The sequence below is a fragment of the Podarcis bocagei genome, assembly GCF_964188305.1.
Source record: "Podarcis bocagei genome assembly, chromosome: 7".
Taxonomy (NCBI): domain Eukaryota; kingdom Metazoa; phylum Chordata; class Lepidosauria; order Squamata; family Lacertidae; genus Podarcis; species Podarcis bocagei.
In genome coordinates, this window is record NC_138132.1 from 73,252,324 (window position 1) to 73,262,705 (window position 10,382).

The 10,382-nt window shown below is 45.8% G+C and overlaps 1 long non-coding RNA gene across 2 annotated transcripts in view; it reads left to right on the forward strand.

Annotated features, from left to right (window-relative positions):
- Positions 1 to 9,657, forward strand: part of LOC308591166 — a 34,788-nt gene extending 25,131 nt beyond the window's left edge. For both annotated transcript variants that reach the window (XR_014010013.1, XR_014010014.1), the window contains one exon: positions 8,097 to 9,657. This is a non-coding gene — a long non-coding RNA (uncharacterized lncRNA). The remainder of the gene's footprint in view (positions 1 to 8,096) is intronic.
- Positions 9,658 to 10,382: the final 725 nt, after the last annotated feature.

The window sequence follows — 10,382 nt, forward strand, 5'->3', positions numbered from 1 at the left end:
GGAGGGGGAATAATAAATCATACTGTTTATTTTTAGAAATGCTGCTGGTAAGCTGTTGGGCATTGCTGCCTATGCAGGATCTCCTATGCACTCACACATCCCTCCATTGCACCACTTAGTTCATCATTGCGTCATCTTGCAACAGTGATTCTTTGGCATGCACGAGTATTGTGTGATGCTGGCTGGGTATGTTTGCTTGCTCAGGTCCCTGTGGTGGGAGAACTGGCTAGAAGAAGCCGACAAGAGGAGGCAGTGGCGCATGGGGGGGGGTGTCTGTGAGTGTACATGGCAGGAGCAAAAGACACAACTTTAGCTCTCCTCTTAATTCAAAAAATAAAAATCAGAATCGGTTGGATACATCCTGCATGAGATGTACTACATGGGCAAGCCCCGTGTCCTATGATCACCTTCTATTGCATTTAACTTCGCTGTAAAGATTTATTCAGCGTTGTGTCTTTTATCATGTTCCTCTGCTAGTGCGTGTCCGAGAAACTTAAGTGAGGGATGGTGGTCCTGTTAGGTGATTTTTAGACTTTGGGTGTAACAGTCTTCCAGGGGGGCTTTTGGGATGGCAATGTGTCATAATTCTGAAATTAATGATCTAACGGAGACTTCCTCTTTACATGGTAATGTATATTCCTTCACTCCATCCAAAAAAGCCAGCCCACTCATTCTGTTGAGTAGACCCCTGGATAACTGCTCCAAAGACCGGTCTTGACAGTGCAGCTAGCAAGGAAGGTGGAATTCACAGGGAGGGGAGGGTGTAACACCTCTAAAAGGTAAAGGTAAAAGGACCCCTGACCATTAGGTCCAGTCGTGGCTGACTCTGGGGTTGCGGCGCTCATCTCGCTTTATTGGCCGAGGGAGCCGGCGTACAGCTTTTGGGTCATGTGGCCAGCATGACTAAGCCGCTTCTGGCGAACCAGAGCAGCGCACGGAAACGCCGTTTTCCTTCCCGCCGGAGCGGTACCTATTTATCTACTTGCACTTTGACGTGCTTTCAAACTGCTAGGTTGGCAGGAGCAACAGGAACTCACCCCGTCATGGGGATTCGAACAGCCGACCTTCTGATCGGCAAGTCCTAGGCTCTGTGGTTTAACCCACAGCGCCACCCGCGTCCCTTGTAACACCTCTACCCACTTGTTATTCCCTTAAAAAAACAAGCTGCTTCCCATCATCTGGTGTTCTAAGCACATGTTTGCAGCTTCCAATGGGGGAAATTGCAGCAGGTGGAGAAGAGTTTAAGGACGCATCCCAAGAGATCAAATTGTGTTGACACATAAAGAAAGCCCTGAACAACTTGAGACGAGGATACCTTGAGGACTCCCTGATTCCTTATATCCCAGGTTGATCAATGAGAACACCTGGATGGGCACCATTCGCTGCAGAAACCTGATTAGCCCCAACCAGTTAGTGTTGCCAGATCCATTCTTTAACTTTCTGGGATATCCTGAAGACTTTGTTATGCCGACAAGTCTCTGCAGTTGTTTAAAATTTTCTTGAGTATCCAGTCATTTTAATGATTGTCCTGATTATTATTTTTTTTAAATAGGTTTTTAAAAATGTTTTTATAGTGTTGTCCACTGCCCTGATGTTTTATGAGAGGGTGGCATATAAATAGTGTTAATAAAAATAAATGGTGGGGAGTCTAGCTCTCAATCCAATAGGGCCAGAGGTGAATAACACAGTCTAGGGCAGGCAAAACTTGGGGTTGTAGCCAAACCTAGTCCTACTCAGAATAGACCCATTGATATTGACAGGCATGACTAACTTAGATCAATGGGTCTACTCTGAGAAGGACTTAGTTGGAGACAACCCGGAAATTCCACATGAAAGAAACTACAGGCTTATGGGAGATCTCCTTTCCTTTCCTCTAGCACAGGCATAGGCAAACTTGGCCCTCCAGATGTTTTGGACTACACTTCCCGTCATCCCTTACCACTGGTCCTGTTAGCTAGGGATCATGGGAGTTGCATGCCAAAAACACCTGGAAGGCCGAGTTTGCCTATGCCTGCTCTAGCATCTCAAGGTCCACTAACCTATAGGTCTTTAATCAGTGGGTCATGAATCTACACCAGGTGGGTTGCAAGGTCACACCAGGTGGGTCTCAGCAAAGTTGGCATGTGGAACTTTTATGTAAACCCTGTGCCCTTTCTGGTCCTTTTCCTCATCTGGTGATGCATTTCCTCCTGTGTGGTGATGCATAAGTGGACACCCAAGGCACATTTCCTGCCCAAAGACATCCTTTCCAGTTGCTTCTCCTTCTAGAGCCTGAGTCTCCCCACTCAATTCCATTAAGCGTTTCCCTCTTTTTAATGATAAACTCCTAGGGGGGAAATCACCAATATTTACAACCCTTATAATCTCCTTCCACATGGCCAGATGCTTGTTTATATTTATGGGATTTATACTCCACCCTTTACCACAGAGATGGGAGACCTTTGGCTCTTCAGATGTTACTGAACTACAACTCCCATCAGCTCCAGCAATCATAACCAATGGCCTGGGATGGTGGGAGCTATACTTCAGCAGCACCTGGAGGGCCAAAGGTTCCCTATGCCTGCTTTACCAGTTGATCCTAGGGTGGGAGTACATCTATCAGAGATGGGGAACCTGTAGTCCTCAAGGTGTTGTTGGCATCTAATGGCCATCAACCCCAGCCACCATGGCCAACAGTCAGCCATAAGTGGGAGTTATAGTCCAGTAACATTTGGAGAACCCAATTCCCCCGCTCTTAACATGCATCAGGAAAACAACACATATAAGTAACCCAAAATGTATATGTGACTCTCGGTCAGTGCTTTTTTTCTAGAAAAATAGGTGCCAGTACTAACCATGAAGTTGTTGCAGTAAGTGCCACACTTTTTAACAACAACAAAATAGAGGTGCTGGTACTGCGTACCCTTGAGTACCCCCTGGGAAACGCTGCTCTTTGTCCTCTCAGTAAATTGGGGACCCAGCAAAGGGACCGACACTGTACTCTGCAACCATACCTGCCTATACCCTGTTGAACCCTTCAGAGGAATGTGTTGAGGTCAGGATCAGGGACAACCAATGTTCATGCAGTGATTCCTGCACTAAGCCATAAAAACCTACTGGATCAGGCCAAAGGCCCATTTGGTCCTGCAATTTCATATCACAGTGGCCAACCAGATGACTCAGTGGGAAATTCACAGGCAGGACCTGAGTGCAACAGCAACTCTCCCCACTTGTGATCCACAGCAAACTGGTATTTGGAGATATCCTGCCTCCAACAGCAGAGGTTGAAGATACCTATTGGGCTGTCTCCAGTTAGTCCTACTCAGAGTAAACCCATTGAAAGTGATAGGCAGGACTCACTTAGTACCACTACTTTCAATATGTTTAGTCTAAGACTTAGTTGCATGCAGCCCACCATAGCTTAGTAGCCGCAGCAATGCTTCCAAATACCAGTTGCTGGAGACCACAGGAGGGGAGTGTGCTTGGTGCTCAGGTCCTCCTTGAGTTTCCTGCAGGCATCTGGTTGTCCATTGTGAGAACATGATGCTGGATTAGATGGGCCATTGGCTTGATCCAGCAGGGCTCTTCTTATGTTCTTGGCCATAGATGGTCTCAATCGATGGTTGCCTCCAACTAAGTTTCACTTAGAGTAGACCCATGGAAGTTAATGGACCTAAGTTAGCAATGTCCATTAATTTCAATGGCTCTTCTTTCTGTAGGACTAACACTGTATACAACCCAGAGTGTTTTATGCTGGTATTTGGTACCCGAAACCACATCAATGCATTTATCACTGCTGGATAGAACAGAATGACTAACATCTAATGAGCACATTTATGGACATCTGTTCTCCAAATTCATAAAATGAAGAAAACTGGCCGGCTATTTTTAAAATGCAAAGGTGGAAGGGGTTGCAAGTATGCGAATTAATGTAACCAAGAAACCACAGTGAGATCCACAGGGTAGCAGAGGCAGGGACCTACTAACAGATGCTTGATCTCCATTTCTTTTTATTTCCTAAATTGGGTTGATAGCAATGAATGTAAAGCATTAGTAAGGAGATGAAAGCTTTTACGGGACTGCTTAACACCTAGAATTTAAAAACGAATAAACAAGAAATAAGCGAGGTGGGGGGTGGGGAGTGTGTTTTCCACCCTTGCCATTTATGCATCCATGCCACCCACTCATGCAAAGAGACATAATAAATCACACACCTGCGTGCGCAAGGCCCCACTGAGCATGCTCCTGCTGCTAGGGCCTACTAAATAATAAATAGCGTGACACAAGCGATAGCAAATGTCAGGGAGCTCTGCCGTGCCTCGGCACAGATCTGCCAGCTACTGCTTCTTGGCGGTTGGGAGATGCACAACAGGACAGGCCCCACTTCTGTGGGATCACCAGAAATATGTCCCACAGAATACTTGGACAGGCAGAAAGGCAAATTCCTGGATTTTCAGCTGTCTACAGATAACATAACATCAGGAGAGCCTGCTGGGTCAAGCCAATGGCCATCTAGTCCAGCATCCTATGGGAAATGGCCAACCGGGTTGCCTACAGGAAACTCACAAGTAGGACCTGAGTGCAACAACTCTCTCCAACTACAAATCCCAGCAACCGGCATTCAGAGTCCAAGAACAACTGGAGGACCAAACCTTCCCCACTGTTGCAGGGTAACAAATTTTGGCTGGCCCACAGCCCTCCAGCTAGGAGCTGTTTGGCCCCAACAAATGGCTACTAACACTGGTGGCTATCTTCTACTATCGCTGTTGGAGGCAGTAATGCTTCTGAATACCTGTTGCTGGAAACTACAGGAAGGGAGAGCGCTGTTGCACTCAAGCCATGCCTGTGTGGCCACCTGATTCACTGATTTTGATGTTGCATTTTTATCATGTAACCCACCTTGGGACCTTGTGGTGAATGGCACACAAGAAACCCTATAAGAGGCAATATGTCTTTGAATGTCAGTTTCTGGGAATCACAAGTGGGCAGAGTGTTGTTGCACTCAGGTCCTGCTTTTAAAGGGACCCCTGACCATTAGATCCAGTCGTGGCCGACTGGGGTTGTGGCGCTCATCTCGCTTTACTGGCCGAGGGAGCCGGCGTATAGCTTCCAGGTCATGTGGCCAGCATGACTAAGCCGGTTCTGGCGAACCAGAGCAGCGCACGGAAACGATGTTTACCTTCCTGCCAGAGCGGTACCTATTTATCTATTTGCACTTTGATGTACTTTCAAACTGCTAGGTTAGCAGGAGCAGGGACTGTTGCGGGGATTCAAACTGCCGACCTTCTGATCAGCAACTCCTAGGCTCTGTGGTTTAACCCACAGCGCCACCCGCGTCCTATCCTGCTTTTGGGCTTCTTCTAATAGGCATCTGGTTGGCCACTGTGAGAACAGGATACCAGACGACATGGGCCTTTGACTTGATCCAGTAGGGTTCTCTTTATGTTCATCTTAGGTTTGCACTACTGAGAATGCCTCCTGTCTGAAATCCTAGTTGGTGGACCACTGGTTTGGCTCAGTATAGGGCAGCTTTCTGTGTTCAGGATCTAGTAAGCTCCTCTGTTTAGGAATGACAACATTTCAATTCTTTCTTGTGCTCTCCCCACAATGAGTAGTAAATGAACAGTAAGCAATAGCAATACCAGTTGAATAATAATTGAATTCTGGTGCTGGTACTACTAAAAGGGTATGTAGCTATGTTGCATTGAAAACCACAGAGGCATGCAAATGGCAGAGGCCAACAATCCACTGAGTTGTGTTTGCTGATGTGATATTAACAGAATGCAAATCCTGCCTGGCACCAGCACTGCAAAAAAACCTACCGAAGACACAATAGTCTCTATGTTCGCCTTGATTTGCATCATGCACAGCCAGTCATGCTTCTAAATGGCTTGGTCTGATGCTACTGGGGCAACATGTTAGCTCAGTCATTGCACTTTTTAACAGCTGAATCATGGGATAGCCCACCTGATTCACACTAGTGCAAGTAGATAAATAGGTACGGCTGTGGCAGGAAGGTAAACAGTGTTTCCGTGTGCTCTGGTTTCTGTCACGTTGCACGTTACACCAGAAATGGTTTAGTTATGCTGGCCACATGACCCAGAAAGCTGTCTGTGGACAAACACTGGCTCCCTTGGCCTGAAAACAAGATGAGCGCCACAATCTCATAGTCGCCTTTGACTGGACATCACCATCCAGGGGTCCTTTACCTTCACCTCATAGCTGAGTGGAGATTTGAAGAATCCTGTCTAAAGTCCACCACTAGCCACCACATAATTGTGTACATGCATTTTAGTGTATGTGCAAGTTTGGTTTTTTTACTAGGCCCAAAGCAAATAAATTAAGGTATGTTTTTAAAGCCAAAAACATTCATCCATAGGCATCTGTGTATAACAGCCATCTTTATCTTAGAAGGGGTATTCTGTGTGTGTATGAGAAAAAGGATAGTGCTTGCCATCTGCTTTATTACTTTATGTTGCAGAGCTAGTTTCAATCTTAGTATAATGACAACTGAATTAATGCGATAAAGGGTAAAATCACATTATGAGACTGAAGAAGTGGAGAATTTGAAAAACAGGAGGTTTTAAAGACAGCAGATTTTTAAAGCTGGGCTGGATGTGCAAAAAGGAGATTTGCCTCATGGTATAAGACATTAAAATAGACGAGAGGCAGTTCATAAGAACATAGGAAGCTGCCTAACATTGTGTCAGACCATTGGTCCATCTAGCTCAGCATTGTCTACACTGACTGGCAGTAGCTCTCTGGGGTTTCAAACGGGTCTTTGCTATGGCCTGTTGGATCAGACCAAAGGCCTATCTACTCCAGGGTCCTGTTTTCACTATGGCCAACCGGATGCCCCAAGGGGAAGCCCAAAAGCAGGACCTGAGTGTAACAGTGCTCTTCTCATTTGTGACTCCCAACAACTGGAGTTCAGGGGCCTAATGCATTGGACAGTAGAGAGAGAGAAAACAGGCAGCCTGGTGAGAAGCCACTGATGGCTATATCATTATTTATTTGTCCAGCCCCCTTTTAAAGCCATCCAAGTTGGTGGTCATTGCTTCATCTTGTGGTAGTGAATTCCATAGGTTAATCATGTGTGGTTTGAAGACATACTTTCTTTACTCTTTCAACATTTCTGTTTTGTTTGGTTAATCAGGTTTTTAGTTCAGGTTTTAGTGGCTCCAATACTTTGGCCACCTCATGAGAAGAGAAGACTCCCTGGACAAGACCCTGATGTTTGGAAAGATGGAGGGCACAAGGAGAAGGGGACGACAGAGGATGAGATGGTTGGATAGTGTTCTCAAAGCTACAAACATGAGTCTGACCAAACTGCGGGAGGCAGTGGAAGACAGGAGTGCCTGGTGTGCTCTGGTCCATGGGGTCACGAAGAGTCGGACACAACTAAACGACTAAACAACAACACCTTGGGTTAAGTACTTAAATCGTTCCGGAGGTCTGTTCTTAAGCTGAAACTGTCCTTAACCTGAAGCACCACTTTAGCTAATGGGGCCTCCTGCTGCTGCTGCGCCGCTGGAGCATGATTTCTGTTCTCATCCTGAAGCAAAGTTCTTAACCCGAGGTACTATTTCTGGGTTAGCGGAGTCTGTAACCTGAAGCGTATGTAACCTGAAGCGTATGTAACCCGAGGTACCACTGTACTATGAGGGGATTTTTTTTGGGGGGGGGAAATCTCTCTATTCACTTTTTCCATTCATGATTTTATACCTATGACGTCCCTACCCACCTTCTAAAAGCCATCTCAGCTAAGTGGGCCCTATGCATAATTTAATGGCAAAACTCTGCACCACTGCTATTTAAAGGTTACTCCTCTCCAAAGTGGAGAGTGGCTACCCCAGTACTTGTTTAACTTTTTTAAAAGCACACACAACACTTTTACATTTGGTGTCTCAATCTAAACGTTTCTCCCCCCTAATAAGTGATTATTTTAATGACTCCCACAGGAGTCTTGCTCAAGCTCTTTGGCTAATGATTTTGCTTCACCATGCAACTGTTTGGTTGCCTGATCCCTGGAGTGGCAGCTTAGAAGAAGTTTTTGCTCCATGTATGCTCTGTTGCATGGAAACATCCATTTTACAAGTTCATTTGTGAAGTAACAGGTGCTGACTCGAGAGGCTGAACAGGGTTCCCTTGTTGATGAGAAGCCGGGCCTGCGCTGTAATTGGATCCTGGAGGACGAGGAGAGTGTGCAGAACATCTCATGCTGTTTGGGAGCATGGCCAGGGTGTGTATGTGTGGGGAGAGACACGCTCCCTTGAACAAAAACAAAGCTGAAACAAAGGTGTTACAGGCTGCTGCTGGAATAGCCTCAAAATATACACTATACTTTTAAAGGATATTTCTGAGGAGGGTTGGGAAAGGTTCAGAAAAGGGCAACAACAATTATCAAGGTGGTGAAGCAACTCCCCTATGAGGAAAGGTTGCAGCATTTGTGATTTTTTAGTTTAAAAGCAATAAAGAAAGACGTGACATGATAGAAGTTTATAATGTTATGCATGGCATGGGGTAGGTAGATAGAAAAAGGTTTTCCTTTCTCTCTCCTAACACTGGAAATTTGGAGATCCGGTGAAGCTGAAGGTTGGAAGCTTCAGAACAGATAAAACAAAGGATTGCTTCACACATCACATAGTCAAATTATGGAACTAATTCCCACAGGAGACAGTGATGGCCACCAAGTTGGGGTGCTTTAAAAGATGATTAGACAAATTCATGGAGGATAAGGCTATCAATGGCTAATAACCCCGATTACTAGGTTTTACTGCTACGGTCGGAGGCAAGTAATGCTTCTTAATACCAGTTGCTGGAAACCACAGGAGGGGACAGTGCTCTTTTGCTCGAATCCTGCTTGAGGGTTTCCCATAGGCCTCTGGTTGGCCACTATGGGAACAGGATGTTGGACTTGATGGCCCATTGGCCTGATCCAGCAGTCTCTTCTTAGGCACTTATGCATACTCAGTTCAGTAACAGCACAGCAGCAGTATCATGCATAGGCTTTTAAAAGCCCAGCCAGCCCCCATGTAAGGGTACCAATCTGGATCAGGCCCCCTGTGCTGGAAAGTTGCGAAGAAAAAGCATTGTCCTCAAGGGTTCCCTTGACTGTACATGACTGTAATTTAGCCACAGTAGCGGTGACTGGCACCCATTGCGACTGGTGAGGCAGAAGGCAGGGAGCCCAACAGCAGGTGGATCCAGAGCCATTGACAGGTGAAGCCAACCATTTCTGCTTTCTCCCCTTCCTCATCCTCCTTGCTGGTTTCTACAAGGGCATCACTGAGAATGAGGAGGAGGAAGATGACAGCCAGTTTCACCCCCTCTGTTGGCTGGAAGAAAAAAGGTAGTTAGGAAGGAGGGAGGGAACTGAGGTCAGGCTGAGGTTGGTGGGGCAGTGACCCATTTGCTCCAATGGACTAGTCTCCATTGGCCCACAACCTGAAGGTAAAAATGTCTCCATCCCCCACTAAAGATGCAGCTGACTTGACAAGTGTCTTGTGTCTCGATATCTGAGATGGGGGAACCTGTGGACTTCCAGAAGTTGTTATAAAAACTGGGGGTTGGGTATGAAAACAGGGCATGGCCATTTTGTAGGCAAGTGTGTGTGTGTGTGTGTGTGTGTGTGAGAGAGAGAGAGAGAGAGAGAGAGAGAGAGAGAGAGAGAGAGAGAGAGAGAGAGAACCAGTGACAAGAAACCCTCTAAAACAGCCCAGTGAAGACTGTATTCAGTGGATGGTGAGTGTCAGTTGCAGACCAGGGTGAGAAGCAGAATGGAATGGAGTATCCTGGGGAAGGGTGTGGCTGCTTGGTTGGGATCCTCAACAAAAGCATGTCACACTGTAATATTTGTTTGCAGCTCCCACTTGTGCATTCTAATGGGTTACCTGAAATGATGTGTTTTGAACACGGTACTTTAAAATTTCCTTGTGCTTATTAGATGGGTTAACTAGAGGAACAATCTGGTCAGGAACCATACATTTAAACCAAATGGCTCCCCCCCCATAATTATGGGAACTGTAGTTTGTTACAGGTGTTGTGCGAGGCAAACTACAATTCACAGGGTTCTTTGAAGGAGGGAGACATGAAGTGTTAGAAATGTGCTTTAAATGTATGGTGTGGATATGACTAAATTTATGGGGAGTGCATTAGAATTCAGGTGCCTTTCAGCTTCTCCAAAATATTCCATTACACTCAGAAGCTCTTTCTCTGCACATCAGCTCTGAAGAACTTCTCATGATCAAGATTGTTGCTAATCTCTTAAATTCTCTATTTTCAGGTGTTTAAAATAACCCCTTTGTTGCATAAGAAACAGTCAAGCTGAAAGGGGGGGGGAATGTAGACTTTAAGAATGTAACTAGGGAGACTGAATTAGTTACTCCCACCTTTTTTCTTCC